Source organism: Oncorhynchus masou, chromosome 24 (assembly GCF_036934945.1).
Source record: "Oncorhynchus masou masou isolate Uvic2021 chromosome 24, UVic_Omas_1.1, whole genome shotgun sequence".
Taxonomy (NCBI): domain Eukaryota; kingdom Metazoa; phylum Chordata; class Actinopteri; order Salmoniformes; family Salmonidae; genus Oncorhynchus; species Oncorhynchus masou.
In genome coordinates this window covers 78,440,978-78,459,395 of record NC_088235.1, presented here as the reverse complement: position 1 = coordinate 78,459,395, position 18,418 = coordinate 78,440,978, and positions in this window count along the sequence as shown.

Below are 18,418 nucleotides of genomic sequence, written 5' to 3'. Positions count from 1 at the left end.
TCACCCTCACCCACTCTCAACCACTCTCCCTCTCTACCACTCCCTCTCTACCACTCTCCCTCTCTACCACTCTCCCTCTCTACCACTCTCCCTCTCACCCACTCTCCCTCTCACCCTCACCCACTCTCACACTCTACCACTCTCCCTCTCTACCACTCTCCCTCTCTACCACTCTCCCTCTCTACCACTCTCCCTCTCACCCACTCTACCTCTCACCCACTCTACCACTCTCCCTCTCACCCTCACCCACTCTCAACCACTCTCCCTCTCAACCACTCTCCCTCTCAACCACTCTCCCTCTCTACCACTCTCCCTCTCTACCACTCTCCCTTTTCACCCTCACCCACTCTCAACCACTCTCCCTCTCTACCACTCCCTCTCTACCACTCTCCCTCTCTACCACTCTCCCTCTCTACCACTCTCCCTCTCTACCACTCTCCCTCTCACCCTCACCCACTCTCTACCACTCTCCCTCTCTACCACTCTCCCTCTCTACCACTCTCCCTCTCTACCACTCTCCCTCTCTCACTCTCACACTCACCCACACACTCTCCCTCTCACCCACTCTCCCTCTCACCCACTCTCCCCTCTCCACCACTCTCCCTCTCACCCTCTCACCCTCTCTACCACTCTCTCTCACCCTCTCACCCACTCTCCCTCTCTCCCTCTCTACCACTCTCTCTCACCCACTCTCCCTCTCCCCCTCTCTACCACTCTCTCTCTCACCCACTCTCCCTCTCCCCCTCTCTACCACTCTCTCTCTCACCCACTCTCCCTCTCCCCCTCTCTACCACTCTCTCTCACCCACTCTCCCTCTCCCTCTCTACCACTCTCCCTCTCACCCACTCTCCCTCTCTACCACTCCCCCTCTCTACCACTCTCTCTCACCCACTCTCCCTCTCCCCCTCTCTACCACTCTCTCTCTCACCCACTCTCCCTCTCTCCCACTCTCTCTCTCACCCACTCTCCCTCTCTCCCTCTCACCCACTCTCTCTCTCACCCACTCTCCCTCTCTCCCCCTCTCTACCACTCTCCCTCTCTCCCACTCCATCCTCTCCCCCCTCTCACCCACTCTACCACTCTCCCTCTCTACCACTCTCTCTCTCACCCACTCTCCCTCTCCCCCTCTCTACCACTCTCCCTCTCACCCACTCCCCCTCTCCCCCTCACCCACTCTCCCTCTCCCCCTCTCTACCACTCTCCCTCTCTACCACTCTCTCTCTCACCCACTCTCCCTCTCTACCACTCTCTCTCTCACCCACTCTCCCTCTCTACCACTCTCCCTCTCTCTACCACTCCCCCTCTCCCCATCTCTACCACTCTCCCTCTCTACCACTCTCCCTCTCACCCACTCTCCCTCTCTACCACTCTCCCTCTCTCCCTCTCTACCACTCTCCCTCTCTCCCTCTCTACCACTCTCCCTCTCCTCCTCTCTACCACTCCCCCTCTCTACCACTCTCTCTCTCACCCACTCTCCAGCTCTGCCGTCTGATGCCCTAAAGGCAGGCAGACGGCTGGGACGATGGGATCGCTACTTCATTGCGATGAGCCTTAATTATGAAGACGAGTCACTAAACAACAGAGGTCGCCCACAGCTGTCTGCTGCATGGCATGGTCGGCACACCTGCAGGAGGAATGGCTTCACAACCATCTGGGCTTCTTCTTTAGGCTATAGCCAGCACTTCACCTTAATTGCTACGGAGCCATTCTGATCACACAGGCTCTGGGTTCCCTGTTGGGAGGGAGGGGGTTAGTCTACAGAAACACACAGATGCATACTCATATAGAGAGAGAGATCTTCTTAGAACTACGTCAGAGCAGTATCTATATCTCTGCACGGTCTGCAAACCGTGAGTGTGTGGATGAGTGGATGCGCAGTCAGGTAGCATGTGATTGGATCAGAGGGTTAGAGCAATGGAGAAGTTCACTTTCTGTCGTCTGTCTCGGGTAGCAACAGACGAGCAGCCGGAGAGGAAGGAAACTGTTAGTTTTCTGAAGCACAAGCTGTAATGATGCGGAACTTTGCCCTTTTGTATTTACACTGTTGTAGGAGTGTGAGAAGGAGGACAGGAGTGTGGCAGGAGCAGAGAGGAGCAGGGAGTGAGAACCTCTAGATCATCTGAGCCCTGTGTTAGCAGCAAGCATCCATCAATGACTACATATACTGCTTTAGTATAAACAGAGAGGGTGTGTGTGTGTGTGTGTGTGCATAGGTGGATGAGGGGAGATTGTTCTTAGAACAGCTAAACAGAAAACGAGCCAGTGTCAGAGGAACAGCCAGGAACCACCACTCATCTCTTCTCCTGTCCTCTCTCTCCTCTCGCCTCCTCTCCTGTCCTCATTTCATGCTTCCTGTCCCCCCTCTCCTCTCACCTCCTCTCATGTCCTCTCTCTCCTCTCCTGTCTTCTCTCGCCTCTTCTCCTGTCCTCATTTCATGCCTCCTGTCCTCTCTCTCCTCTCGCCTCCTCTCCTGTCCTCACTTCACGCCTCCTGTCCTCTCTCTTCTCTCGCCTCCTCTCCTGTCCTCTCTCTTCTCTCGCCTCCTCTCCTGTCCTCATTTCACGCCTCCTGCCTCTCTCTCCTCTCGCCTCCTATCCTGTCCTCACTTCACGCCTCCTGTCCTCTCTCTCCTCTCCCCTCCTCTCCCCTCCTCTCGGTGCTGGTCGCCAGTAGCCCAGTGAGGGCAGGTAATCCCGACACTAAACCGCAACACGGCTCTCTACTGTAGGTCACTGTCATCTCATTACAAGCTGCTTTCTACCGCAGTGTGCTGGTGAATGAGATGACAGCTCTGTAGCAGCAGAGGCATCAGAAACACCACTGTGTCAGGACTGGCTCAAGGCCATCAACCAATGGGATTCTCAGCATAGCCGCGGTCCTGTGGTGAGGAAACCTGCTTTCTGACTGCTAGAGGGTAATGTGTCACCTGTTATGATATTAACCCTGGGAGAGGTCTCAAGTCAAGGGTAATGATATTTACTCTAAAAAGCCAGACCAGCTATAGTACATATGATAATGTGGTTGTTTTTATGAGAGAATGTATTCTACGTACAACTGTATACTACCCATATCAGATGTTAACCTTCTGACAATGACAAACTGATCAGACTGGGGAATGACTATTGCATCTGCTGCCACGGAGACGGCTCGTTGATTTCACGGTTAGTCTGTCTGAGGTACTAGTTCGGTTGTCTGTGAGACTGGCAGCATGACTTGATAGGCCTACTGCATATTTGCTTATTGTTAGCTATCCTCATCAGTGTCTTTGTAAGCTGGCTTTTTGAACTCTTTCCTTTCATGGTTCATTTTAATTTTGGGTTGTTCTCTCTCCCTGTGTGTTTTAACTCTAGAACGCCCTTTTGACATTGTGTGTGTTTGTGTGGTTGTTTTGACCCCAAGATCAATTCCTTTTGTTTAACATGATATTCCCATAGCATAGAAAATGTTACCCATATCTACCAACACTAGGTATTCTTCGTGCATAGATATGGGAACCATGTTGACATGTTAGTTTATAATCTGTCCTAATTGATGTACAATCCCCTTGATAGCCCAGAATTACTTTTATCTGGAATGTTAAAATGATTGCTAAGCATTAGCTGTTAAGAGCTAATTTCCCCTTTTTGTATATGGTTACATACAGTACAGTACAGTACTGTAGAGCGTTGCATACTGTAAACTGAGTTAACATTTTGTCACTGTCAAGAAACCAGCACTCTTATAGGAAGGAAGCTACAAGCGGAGAGAATGGAAAACAAGGGGTCCAGACGCGTAGTAGCCGAGACCACAAAGCACCCCTCTCCACTCCTCCTCTCTGTGATGTAAATACTCTGTGGGACTTTTTTCCTAAATCCTTTAAACTCTTGGCGTGTTTGTTGCTTGGACTCCATGGACCTTATTCATACAGTCTCAGCTCCCAATGCTCCCGTTCACCAGACAGACGGGAGAGACACCCTCTCTGAGAGACACGCTCTCCCAATGCTCTCCCACCAGACAGACGGGAGAGACACGACCGCTGCTGACGCATCATCAAAAGGAGACGTTCCTTTGGGAAGCCTGAAGTGTCACATTACAGTTCTGACAGCACACCGCCTCCCCCGGGACGCAGCCACGCTACAGGGACCTACGGCACAAGCACAGATACGCTGTGTGACGATGACGTGACGGGCTGAGTGAATCTGGTCCTCAAGTATTAATCCGTATTTATTGATGTTCTTATGAGTTCCAGTCCTGTCATATTGTAAGATATTCTTTACGAGACAAATGATCATTAAAAAACTTTGGTTGGACCCGTTATATTCGGTGTGTTGGTTGTTTCGATGCTTGGATGTTCATCTAGTACTGTACACCACAGACAGTGACATGCTGTGTGTGGACAGCTTTGCAGATTCAGTTCCTATTGGGCAAAACATACAGTGCCTTTGGAAAGTATTCAGACCCCTTAGCTTTTTATACATGTTGGTACATTACAGCCTTATTCTAAATTGGATTTCAAAAACATTTTCCCCATCAATCTACATACAACATCCATAATGCCAAAGCTAAAACAGGTTTTTAGAAATGTTTGCTAATTTATAAAAAAAACTGAAATATCACATTTTATATAAGTATTCAGACCCTTTACTCAGTACTTTGTTGAAGCACCTTGTCACGACTTCCACCGAAGTCGGTCCCTCTCCTTGTTCGGGCGATGTTTGGCGTCAACGACCTTCTAGCCATCACTGATCCATTTTTCATTTTCCATTAGTTTTGTCTTGTCTTCCATCACACCTGGTTCCAATCCCATCAATTACATGTTGTGTATTTAACCCTCTGTTTCCCCTCATGTCCTTGCCGGTGATTGTTTGTTGTATGTATTGGTGATAGTTATGTTCTGGTGTGCGACGGGTTTTCCAACCTCGTATTTTATTTTGTATATGTTGGTTTCCGGAGTATTTTTATTTTTATTAAACTGCTCCGTTTATACCAAGTTCACTCTCCTGCGCCTGACTTCCCTGCCACCAGCACGCACTCATTACACACCTTTGGCAGCGATTACAGCTTTGAGTCTTCTTGGGTATGATGCTATAAGCTTGGCACACCTGTATTTGGGGAGTTTCTCCCATTCTTCTCTGCAGATCCTCTCAAGCTCTGTCAGGTTGGATGGGGAGAGTTGCCGCACAGATATTTTCAGGTCTCTCCAGAGCTGTTAGATCGGGTTTAAGTTTGGGCTCTGGCTGGGCCACTCAAGGACATTCAGAGACTTGTCTCGAGGGCCAATCCTGCATTGTCTTGGCTGTGTGCTTAGGGCCATTGTCCTGTTGGAAGGTAAACATTTGCACCAGTCTGAGGTCCTGAGCGCTCTGGAGCAGTTTTTCATCAAGAATTTCTCTGTACTTTTCTCTGTTCATCTTTGCCTCGATCCTGACTAGTCTCCCAGTCGCTGCCACTGAAAAACATCCCCATATCATGATGCTGAAACCATGCTTCACTGTAGGGATGGTGCAAGGTTTTCTCCAGACGTGACGCTTGGCATTCAGGCCAAAGAGTTCAATTTTGGTATCATCAGACCAGAGAATCTTGTTTCTTATGGTCTGAGAGTCTTTAGGTGCCTTTTGGCAAACTCAGAGTGGACTGTCATGTGCCTTTTACTGAGGAGTGGCTTCTGTCTGGCCACACTACCATAAAGGCCTGATTGGTGGAGAGCTGCAGAGATGCTTGTCCTTCTGGAAGGTTCTTCCATCTCCACAGAGGAACTCTAGAGCTCATTCAGAGTGACCATCGGGTCACCTCCCTGACCAAGGCCCTTCTCCCCCGATTGCTCAGTTTGGCCAGGTGGCCAGCTCTAGGAAGAGTCTTGGTGGTTCCAAACTTCTTCCATTTAAGAATGATGGAGGCCACTGTAATCAAGCCTTCCACTGTAGTGTCATCCGCAAACTTGATGATTGAGTTGGAGGCGTGCATGGCCACACAGTCGTGGGCGAACAGGGAGTACAGGAGAGGGCTCAGACGCACCCTTGTGGAGCCCCAGTGTTGAGGATCAGCGGAGTGGAGATGTTGTTACCTACTCCCACCACCTGGGGGCAGCCCATCAGGAAGTCCAGTACCCAGTTGCACAGGGCGGGGTCCCAGGGTCTCGAGCTTGATGATGAGTTTGGAGGGTACTATGGTGTTAAATGCTGAGCTGTAGTCGATGAACAGCATTCTCACAAAGGTATTCCTCTTGTCCAGATGGGTTAGGGCAGTGTGGTTGCGATTGAGTTGTCTGTGGACCTATTGGGGCGGTAAGAAAATTGGAGTGGGTCTAGGGTGTCAGGTAGGGTGGAGGTGATATAGTCCTTGACTAGTCTCTCAAAGAGGGCTACGGGGCGGTAGTCGTTTAGCTCAGTTACCTTAGCTTTCTTGGGAACAGGAACAATGGTGGCCCTCTTGAAGAATGTGGGGACAGCAGACTGGGATAAGGATTGATTGAATATGTCCGTAAACACACCAGCCAGCTGTTCTGCGCATTATCTGAGGACACGGCTGGGGATGCCGTCTGGGCCTGCAGCCTTGCGAGCCTTGCGAGGGTTAACACGTTTAAATGTACGTACTTATGTACTTATGTAAATAAGGTATTTCTGTATTTTATTTTTTTATAAATGTGCAAATATTTCTAAAAACTTGTATTTGCTTCATCATTATGGGTTATTTTGTGTCGATTGCTGAGGATTTAAAAAAAATCTATTTTAGAAAAAGGATGTAACATAATGTAGAAAAAGTCAAGGGGTCTGAATACTTTCCAGAGGCACTGTAACCCAAAACACAACGAAAACAAACCTGCCAACACGTTTATAGAGTCACAAGCTTGATGTAGTCATTGTGTGCTAGGAATATGGGACCAAAGTCTAAACTTTTGACCTCTTTTGTACTCTATAAGTGAAATTTGTCCAAATAGTTGACATCTTCAAATGGAGGGACGACATCTTTAAAGTGCATTAATTTCTGAACGATGAAACAGATATGTAGGGAAATACCCTCAAATAAAAGGTGATCTCAAATCCCAAATGCTGGAGTATGTCGACAAATGTACCATTTTAGCATCACTGTCCAAATACATACTTTGCATGTACACCCACGTCTGTAAGTCATTTGTTTCATTAAAGCCCTGAGCAAACTGTAGCTTTGCAAAGAATACAGATATGTTTTTATCTCTCAAAGGAATACATTTCTCCAATGCAGGGAAATCAATACTACTGACAAAACTAGCACAAGTTATTGAGCAGGTCTCTCCAGACATCTGCTGAAAGTAGAGAAAAGAAGGGATGGAGTGAGAGATAGATATGGCTGCACGTGTTTGTGTGTGTGAATCATTCAGAAAACACCACGTTGTCTTGTTCTCGGTTTGCTGCAACATCTTCAAAATGGCAAACAGAACATACTGAAAAACAAGGACATCCAACAATGCTGACCAGAATAATAATTAGGGATAGCTGATATGTTTCAAGACAATTGCCTCTTTGTACTGCTAGACACTTCTCTCTCTCCCCCGATAGTTTTGACCTTTCCCCCTATAGTGTTTTACCTCAGTGCTGCATCAAGCCTTACCATTGGTGCCTTAGCAATGTGTCTATCTGTACAACCCGTTCTGTGTTTTGAATGAGTAATCACTGAAAAAGTTGTTTTCAGAGATTTCTGAGACACTATAAAGCGTGTATGATGTTTGGTAGGCTGCGCGAGTTCCAAGGACATGCAGGACTCATTAGGAAGGCTGCTGAGGAGTTCACTTAATGCAGTATCGAACATGACCTTCAGTTCTCCTTCCACACAATAACAGCTCTGGGTTTGGAGCAGCCACTTCCAGCATTTATCCATCACATGAATCATATACTGTAGCTGTCGAGGCCTGTGTAACATTTGACCTTTGTAGTCCAGACAGGTATGTTTGCATTCCAGAAGCATTAAAACCAGGGGCGCAACTTTGTTTTTAGAAGTGGGGGGGCATAATTATTATTATTGTAATGAACATTTTAATCCAGTGATGATAAACACTTCAAACAGCCTGCCCAACCGTTGCCTCGTTTTGTATCACATTGACAATGACAACTGGGGGGGATAAAAATGCAATTTCAGAATGTGGGGGGGACATGTGAAAGTTGCGCCCCTGATTGATACCAAGGCAGCTTGTTTCGTGGTTGAGGCCATTGTTCTCTTCTCTGTATGTTTTACTGACAATAGGTTTGAACAGTATTTTCTGCATACACCATCCATAACCTCTGACCTTGCTTGTGATCATCGAAATATGTCCCAGGACTGAGATCAGTGACAGTGGATAAACAACAAATATTCTTCCCTAATCACACTAACCTTGTTTCTGTGTCTGTACACTGGCCATTTGGCTGGCATAGCCAATCAACGATAACCTTTCACATCATAACTTAGAATCTCACTAAAAACCCAACGTTTAGCAACATAAACAAAGACTTTTAACTCTTTCTCTGCGATGGAGTCAGCCCCAATAGCTTCTCCCAACAATTGGCGAGCCCTACAGCTTAGCCGAATAAAAAGGTTCATATCCATCTTAAGTCTGTTTATCTTTCCCACAGCTACTTTGATCAATAGGCCAGTCCTCTAAGCTTCACCAGTGCAACTGCATTTACAACGATAATGATGTCTGCACAGATGGCGAAGCATCAGCCGCTAATAGCTTTTCGAGACGCAAAGCAAGCCAAACGTCATCCTGAGCCAGCCGGGCTGGCTCTCTCAGGCGGCTGCTCCCCCAGTTGTATTGTTGTGTTTCTACGAGTGATGATCCGGAAATCTGACTGTATTAAGCAGCTTACCGCATCACTTCACAACAGGATGTTCACACTTTGGGTGTGTACTTTACTTTTGTGCATTTTCTTTTGCTCTTAGGCCTACTTCTTGACTTGTATCCCTCTGTTCCATAGATGGGGGATAGATGTACTTTGTTAATTGCAGACCTCTTGTTCTGGCAAGGCATAACATGATATGTGGGATCGAATAGGAGAAGTGTAGTATTAGGCTTCACGCTGTGAATCACTAGACAGGCTTTATGGTTGTAGTGGGCTATCAGTAGATCAGGACAATGATATGCCCAGATCACAGCTAGGGTCATGATCCCAGTTCAATATCTCAGTAACTCTGTATGTTGTTTTGATGAGCTCCAAAATACACTGTATGACCAAAGTATGTGGACACCTGCTTGTCGAACATCTCATTCGTATAACAGCCTCCACTCTTCTGGGAAGGCTTTCCACGAGATGTTGGCACATTGCTGCAGGTCGGTTACTGATGTTGGGGCAATTATGCCTGGCTTGCAGTCGCCTTTCCAATTCCTCCCAAAGGTGTTCGATGGGGTTGAGGTCAGGGCTCTGTGTAGGCCAGTCAAGTTTTCCCACACCAATCTTGACAAACCATTTCTGTATGGACCTCGCTTTGTGCACGGGGGCATTGTCATGCTGAAACAGGAAAGGGCCTTCCCCAAACTTTTGCCACAATGTTGGAAGCACAGAATTGTCTAGAATGTCACTGTTTGCTGTAGCGTTGAGATTTCCCTTCACTGGAACTAAGGGGCCTAGACCCAACCATGAAAAACAGCCCGGACCATTATTCCTCATCCACCAAACTTTACAGTTGGCACTATGCATTCGGGCAGGTAGTGTTCTCCTGGCATCAACCCAGATGTGTCCTTTGGACTGCCAGATGGTGAAGCGTGATTCATCACTCCAGAGAATGAGTTTCCACTGATCCAGAGTCCAATAGTGGTGAGCTTTACACCACTCCAGCTGACACTTGGCATTTCGCATTGTGATCTTAGGCTTGTGTGCGGCTGCTCGGCCATGGAAACCCATTTCATGAAGCTCCCGACGAACAGTTCTTCTGCTAATGTTGCTTCCAGAGGCAATTTGGAACTCTTTAGTGAGTGTTGCAACTGAGGACAGACCATTTTTACGGGTTATGCGCTTCAGCACTCAGCAGTCTCATTCTGTGAGCTTGTGTGGCCTTCCACTTCGCGGCTGAGCCGTTGTTGCTCCTAGACATTTCCACTTCACAATAACAGCACTGGTGCAGCTCTAGCAGGGCAGAAATTTGACAAACTGACTTGTTGGTAAGGTGGCATCCTATGACGGTGCCACATTGAAAGTCACTGAGCTCTTCAGTAAGGCCATTTGATTGCCAAAGTTTTCTTTGAAGATTGCATGGCTGTGTGCTCGATTTTATACACCTGTCAGCGAGAGGATTGGCTGAAATAGCTGAATCCACTAATTTGAAGGGGTGTCCACATAACGTTTGTATGTATACAGTTGAAGTCAGAAGTTTACATACACCTTAGCCAAATACATTTAAACTCAGTTTTTCACAATTCCTGACAGTACAAATTCCCTGTCTTAGGTCAGTTAGGATCACCACTTTATTTTAAGAATGTGAAATGTCAGAATAATAGTAGAGAAAATTATTTATTTCAGCTTTAATTTCTTTCATCACATTCCCAGTGGGTCAGAAGTTTACATACACTCAATTAGTATATGTAACTGAGTCAGGTGTGTAGGCCTCCTTGCTCGGACACGCTTTTTCAGTTCTGCCCACAAATTTTCTATAGGATTGAGGTCAGGGCTTTGCGATGGCCTCTCCAATACCTTTACTTTGTTGTCCTTAAGCCATTTTGCCACAACTTTGGAAGTATGCTTGGGGTCATTGTCCATTTGGAAGACCCATTTGCGACCAAGCTTCAACTTCCTGACTGATGTCTTGAGATGTTGCTTCAATATATCCACAAAATTTTCCTTCCTCATGAAGCGGCCTATTTTGTGAAGTGCACCAGTCCCTCCTGCAGGAAAGCACCCCCACAACATGATGCTGCCACTTGCAAGCATCCCCCTTTTTCCTCCAAACATAACGATGGTCATTATGGCCAAACAGTTCTATTTTTGTTTTATCAGACCAGAAGACATTTCTCCAAAAAGTATGATCTTTGTCCCCATGTACAGTTGCAAACCGTAGTCTGGCTTTTTATGGCGGTTTTGGAGCAGTGGCTTCTTTCTTGCTGAGAAGCATTTCAGGTTATATCAATATAGGACTCATTTTAATGTGGATATAGATACTTTTGTACCTGTTTCCTCCATCATCTTCACCAGGTAATTTGTTGTTGTACTGGGATTGATTGCACTTTTCGCACCAAAGTACGTTCATCTCTAGGAGACAGAACGCGTCTCCTTCCTGAGCGGTATGACAGCTGCGTGGTCCCATGGTGTTTATACTTGCGTACTATTGTTTGTACAGATGAATGTGGAACCCTCAGGCATTTGGAAATTGCTCCCAAGGATGAACCAGACTTGTGGAGGTCTACAATTTTTTTCTGAGGTCTTGGCTGATTTCTTTGATTTTCCCATGATGTCAAACAAAGAGACACTGAGTTTGATGGTAGGTCTTGAAATACATCAAGAGGTATACCTCAGATTGACTCAAATTATGACAATTAGCCTATCAGAAGCTTCTAAAGCCATGACATAATTTTCTGGACTTTTCCAAGCTGTTTAAAGGCACAGTCAACATCGTGTAAGTAAACTTCTGACCCACTGGAATCGTGATACAGTGAACTATAAGTGAAATAATCTGTATGTAAACAATTGTTGGAAAAATCACTTGTGTCATGCACAAAGTAGATGTCCTAACTGACTTGCCAAAACTATAGTTTGTTAATTAACATGAAATGTGTGGAGTGGTTGAAAAACAAGTTTTAAATATTCCAACCTAAGTGTATGTAAACTTCCAACTTCAACTGCATATCTATATACTTAGATACACTTTGTGAGGCTGTAGCTGTGGCGAGGATGGAGATAAATGGGGTCAGTGGTACACACCTATGGAGCTACTCAATTCCCTGTTTTCCAATAGGAACACACTAGCTTTCACTGCATCTTCCCTACCTATTCCTGCAGAAGACCTGCTAGCCTCGAGTCAGTCTGAGTTCCACCTCGTTCTACATCCCTCTCTCTCTCTCTCTCTCTTTTTTTTCTCGCCCTCTTGTGTTTCTGCTGAGCCTGTCTCTTCCTCCTCTTCTCGCCATGTGCTCCCCCAAACACACAAACACATAGAGCGCCTCCTTCCTGCAGAAAAAAAGGTTTTGAATTGTTTCATTAACCTCCTGCTACTCTCTGCCGACCCAATCTGGGATTCTCGAAACAGTCCAGCAAGCAAAAGCAGCGTGATCACTCTTGATCTGTGCGTGTGACAGCTTCCAATCACAACCAACAGCAGGACTCACGCCGCCGACTCGGGGAGCTAAGCAAACAGACGCAGCATTCTTTCATCTGGAGACCTAAATGACGAGCCCAATGTGAATTCACATTCATTTTCCCCACAACGCCCCATTAGATCGTTAAGAACTTCAATTACCTCAGCATAGCTGCATATTTAAATACCGACGCTCCAGGAGAACGTTTTTTTAGCAATTTAACCAATTATTCATCTCCACTAACCAAATAGTTATAATGCGTAATATGTCCCAGCATCTAACATCAGGGAAGTTCGTGGGGAAAATAGGGTGCAATTTGATGCCATTTTCCATGAGTCAATGTTATCCATGTCTGTCTCTGTGTTTGTGGTGTCGATCATAACAAGTCACGGGCCTGAAACGTAAAAGGACTTGCCATACTCAGTGCTTAATTTGTAAATTGGAAGGTGCCGGTACAAAAAGTGAGCGTGAGAGGGGGGTGACCTCGGGAGCTCTGAGGTACCGGAAAATCCCCTTTTATAATAAAGCAGTGCATGTATATCTTTGCATTTTGGGTAGTGGTCTTGACAAGAGCAGTAGAGTAGATTTGCATTTGTAGCCTAGGGTCCGGGGAAATGTGGGCCTTTTATAAACGCATTTCATGCAATTCTATGTAATTTTACATGACTGAAGACTAGCAGAATATTTTTAATACCGCACAAATTATTGAAATGTCAGGCTAATTTTACACTGGAAAACTGAGAATGTGAGATCATTAAAAACGACCTCGTCTTGATTCCATCAACAGCCTATGCCTAAGTGTGTGGAGGAGACACAAATATTATACAATATAAGGGGGAAATTATAGTCCTAAAAATTTAGGACTAATTTAGGATTTCCAATTTCACTGACTCACCCAATTGTGCGCAGCTTAGTCACCAGCGATGGCCGATGAAAAAAAAGCCTATGCTCTCGTTTTATACTGAACAAAAATATAAAGGCAACATGCGACAATTTCAATGATTTTACTGAGTTGACATATAAGGAAATCCATCAATTGAAATCCATTCATTAGGCCCTAGTCTATGGATTTCACTGGACAGGGGTGCAGCCATGGGTGGGCCTAGCTCTCAAGTGGGTGGGCCCACTGGGGAGCCTGGCCCAGCCAATCAGAATGAGTTTTCCCACACAAAAGTGCCTTATTACAGACAGAAATACTCCTCAGTTTCATCAGCGGTCCGGATGGCCGGTCTCAGTGATCCTGCAGGTGAAGAAGCCGGGTGTGGAGGTGCTGGGCTGGCGTGTTACATGAGGTGCACCTGTGTAATGATCATGCTGTTTAATCAGCTTCTTGATATGCCACACCTGTCAGGTGGATTATCTTGGCAAAGGAGAAATGCTCACTGACATGGAGGTAAACAACTTTGTGCTCCAAATTTTAGAGAAATAAGATTTTTGTGCATTTGGAACATTTCGGGGATCTTTTATTTCAGCTCATGAAACATGGGACCAACACTATACGTGTTGCTTTATATTTTTGTTCAGCACATAAGGAAGTACATGATGAAGTACAACTCTGGAGAGATGGTAGTTGCAGGCTCATGTCTATCAGAACAGAGAGAGGGGAAGAGATCATAGAAAGTGAATCTCATTCTAGTTCTGTGAGAGAAAGGATACAGGGACACTTCTCTCTCGCACCACAGCAGCTGACACGAGTTGGTGTTGTGCAAATCATAAACCCGGGCTGGACCAACCTGAATCAATTATTAGAAAATCTACATTTTCACACTAGGATTTTTTTGTTTTTTAGGGGACAGGGGAATTACAGAGGAGACAACTTGGATTAACTCTAATTCAAATTTGGACATTGCAAACAGTGAAAAGTATGTTTCATGCCACAAAAGGTACAGGATCCTGGCAAATAGGTCCCAGTAACGAAACAATCCAAAACTGAGAGGTGCTAGATCCTGTTCTGGCAGGATCCGGTTCAAACTGAGCAGTCACCATACTTCTCCCTTGTTATAATGCACAACGCGTACAATTTTATAGGAAAGAGTTCTGTGACAACTACTGAAAGGTGGAGTTCGATACAAGAGTGCCGATGGGTAAAGTCTGTATTTACAGTGCAAAAGCACAACAACAAGGAAGTGCGTCATGTGATCACGTCACACTGAAAGCCAAGGTAAGGTTCCATACAAGGCTCTGATGAAGGTGATTCATGACGAAAAGTAACCCTATTGTTTGTTTGTCCCGCCAATAAATCAGATTTACGCAGCAACTGAGTGCTCGTTTTTCTTCATTCTCCCAGATAGTCACCAGTTCAAGTATCCTGGTGTAAGGAATGTTTTTGGATGGTTCCATACAAGTTTGCCAGTGAGTGCAGTACTGTAGGTGATGCCCACCAGTATACTTACCCTAACCCTAGGAAAGGTGATGTGCTGGAATCTCCCCCAGGCTCATACCATAACTGAGTGGGGGGACCCAGGTCTCCCTCACTCATTCACCACGGCTCCTCTCTCATCTCAGTCTAGCTTTATGAAGGTCTGACCCCTGTCACACGCTGATAAATGAGACACAAATGGAAGCCTGCACTGTCTGATTCTGCTGTATTTTCTCTGGGGGGTCACCTCATTTCATTTTAAACCAGGGGAAAAAAGGAGGTTGATGAAATGAAAATAGCACTTTTCATTCATTCAAGAGCAAAAGGGTCATGGTTTGCTCTCTCGTGCTCCTCCATCCCTGTGCTCTCTCCACAGTTCCCATTCTGAGAGTAAATGAGAACCTGGTCCATCCCCCAACAATGCTTTTATTGATATTTGGCAGAGGCTGGAATATCCCTGGTTTAGATAGAATCTTCAAACTAGTGTTATTATTGAGCTCTGACTCCAAACCTAGCATCCTGGATCCCCACGCTAGTGTTCCTACTTAACTTACAGTAGGTAGATGCTGGAATCTTTCTGGTTAACCTTGACATATTGATCACTCCCGTAACAGAAGCCTACCAGATGAGCTAAATAACTTCTATACTTGCTTCGAGGCAAGTAACACTGAAACATGCACAAAAGCATCAGCTGTTCCGGACGAATGTCTGATCACGCTATCTGCAGCCGATGTGAGTAAGACCTTTAAAACTTCTTAAGGCTAGGGGGCACTATTTTCACGTCTATATGAAAAGTGTGCCCAAAGTAAACTGCCTGCTACTCAGGCCCAGAAGCTAGGATATGCATATAAATGGTAGATTTGGATAGAAACACTCTAAAGTTTCTAAAACTGTTAAAATTATCTCTGTGAGTATAACAGAACTTATTTTGCAGGCGAAACCCAGAGGACAAACCATCCAGGAAATCTTTTTATTGAAGTCACTCTCTTTTCAATGAGTTTTCTATGGGAATCAAGAATTCTAAGGCACTTGCTTGCAGTTCCTATCGCTTCCACTAGATGTCAACAGTCTTTAGAAATTGGTTGATGTTTTTTCTTTGAGAAATGAAGAAGTATCCCTGTTCAGAACGAGGGTCGAGTGAAGTGTACTGTTCGTCAGAGGCGGGTGACCTGAAAGCACGCTCCACTTTGTTTTCCTCCGGTGTTGAACACGGTTTATTCTGTCTTGAATTTTAGCGATTATTTACGATTAAAAATACCTAAAGCTGGATTAGGAAAGTTGTTTGAAATGTTTGGATCAAGTTTACAGGTAACTAATTAGATAATGTATAGTCATGTTGCGCGAGTTGGAACCAGTGTATTTTCTGAATCATACGCTCCAAATAAATGGACATTTTGGATATATAACGACATAATTTATCGAACAAAAGGACCATTTGTGATGTTTAATGGATATATTGGAGTGCCAACAGAAGAAGATCTTCAAAGGTAAGTCATGAATTATATGTTATTTCTGACTTTTGTGTTGTGCCTGGCGGATTGAATTATGATTTTCATGTGTATGTTTGATGGGGTGCTGTCCTCAGATAATAGCATGGTTTGCTTTCTCCGTAAAGCCTTTTTGAAATCTGACACTGTGGCCGGATTAACAAGAAATTCATCTTTAAACCCATGTATAACACTTGTATGATTTCTAAAATTATTATTATGAGTATTTCTGTTTTTTAATTTGGCGCGCTGCTATTTTACTGGGTGTTGTCAAATCAATCCCGTTAACAGGATTGGCGCATGAAGGGGTCACTTAAACAGGTCAACATTCACAAGGGCCAGACGGATTTCCAGGACGTCTACTCCGAGCATGAGCTGACCAACTGGCAAGTGTCTTCCCTGACATTTTCAACCTCTCCTTGTCAGAGTCTGTAATATCAACATGTTTCAAGCAGACCACCATAGTCCCTGTGCCCAAGAACACTAAGGTAACCTGCCTAAATGACTACTGACCCGTAGCACTCACGTCTGTAGCCATGAAGTGTTTTGAAAGGCTGGTCATGCCTCACATCAACAGCATCCTCCCGGAAAACCTGGATCCATTCCAATTTGCATACCGCCCCAACAGATCCACAGATGATGCAATCTCTATTGCACTCTACACTGCCCTTTCCCACCTGGACAAAAGGAACACCTATGTGAGAATGCTATTCATTGACTACAGCTCAGCATAGTGCCCTCAAAGCTCATCACTAAGCTAAGGACCCTGGGACTAAACAGCTCCCTCTGCAACTGGGTCCAAGGCTTCCTGACGGGCCACCCCCAGGTGGTAAGGGTAGGCAACAACACATCTGCCCCGCTGATCCTCAACACGGGGGCCCCTCAGGGGTGCATGCTCAGTCCCCTCCTGTAATCTCTGTTCACTCATGACTGCACGGCCAGGCACCACCCCCACACCATCATTAAGTTAACCAATGACACAACAGTGGTAGGCCTGATCACCAAAAATAGCGAGACAGTATATAGGAGGTCAGATACCTGACAGTGTGGTGCAAGGACAACAACCTCTCCCTCATTGTGATCAAGACAAAGGGAATGATTGTGGACTACAGGAAAAGGAGGACCGCGCATGCCCCCAGTCTCATCGATGGGGCCGTAGTGGAGCAGGTTGAGAGCTTCATGTTCCTTGGCATCACCAAGTTCTAATCAGCTTCTACCCCCAAGTCATAAGACTCCTGAACATCTAATCAAATGGCTACCCAAGACGATTTGCATTGCCCCCACTCTTTTACGCTGCTGCTACTCTGTTATTATCTATGCATAGTCACTTTAACAACTCTACCTACATGTACATAGTACCTCAATTACCTCGACTAACCGGTGCACCCCGCACATTGACCTGGTACAGGTACCCCCTGTATATAGCCTCGCCAATGTTATTTTATTTCTGCTCTTTAATTCATTTAGCACTCTCTTCTATTTCTTACTTTAAAAAGAAAACTGCATTGTTGGTTAAAACATTTCACTGTAAGTTCTACAGCTGTTGTATTTGGCGCATGTGACAAATACAATTTGATTTGATTTGATATGAAACTTCAAGTTTGCAAAGCACCCTTAAAATGTCATAATAATTCAGGAGTAAAATAAAGCAGATGGTCTCATTTGCCTTCCATAAAATGAGTTGTAACATTGTGTAGTTAAATATGAATAACTTAATCACCTCTGAGTTTAAGCATTTCAAGAACCAACACAAGATCAGCCAAGTATACTTCAATATTGAAATGTGGAATAGATAATGAATACCCCTGAAATATAAATGTCAATATGACTCAGGGCTTCTCCTCTGTTAATTCCTTTTGTTTCTATGCCGGTAGACTTATAATTCATAGCAGAGATTGATATGGCGGATAAACACTGTTCTAATGGTTATTTTTAAAAACACTCACAATATATCTTCATGGCATTTGAATGTGTCTTTAACAAATGTTTCAACAAACATGGTTATGCTGTCAAGGATGTAGCTACAGCTCACTCAATCATTCCAATTTGCTTTTATTTGTCACGCCTTGGTCTTAGTATTTTGTGTTTTAGTTAATTAGTTGGTCAGGCCAGGGTGTAACATGGGTTTATTGTTTGTTGTAATTCTTAGTGGGGTTTTTTAGTTATTGGGATTGTGGCTGATTAGGGGTGTGTGTTGCATAGGTTTGGCTGCCTGAGGCGGTTCTCAATCAGAGTCAGGTGATTCTCGTTGTCTCTGATTGGGAACCGTATTTAGGTAGCCTGGGTTTCACTTTGTATTTTGTGGGTGATTGTTCCTGTCTCTGTGTTAGTGTTCACCAGACAGGCTGTATAGG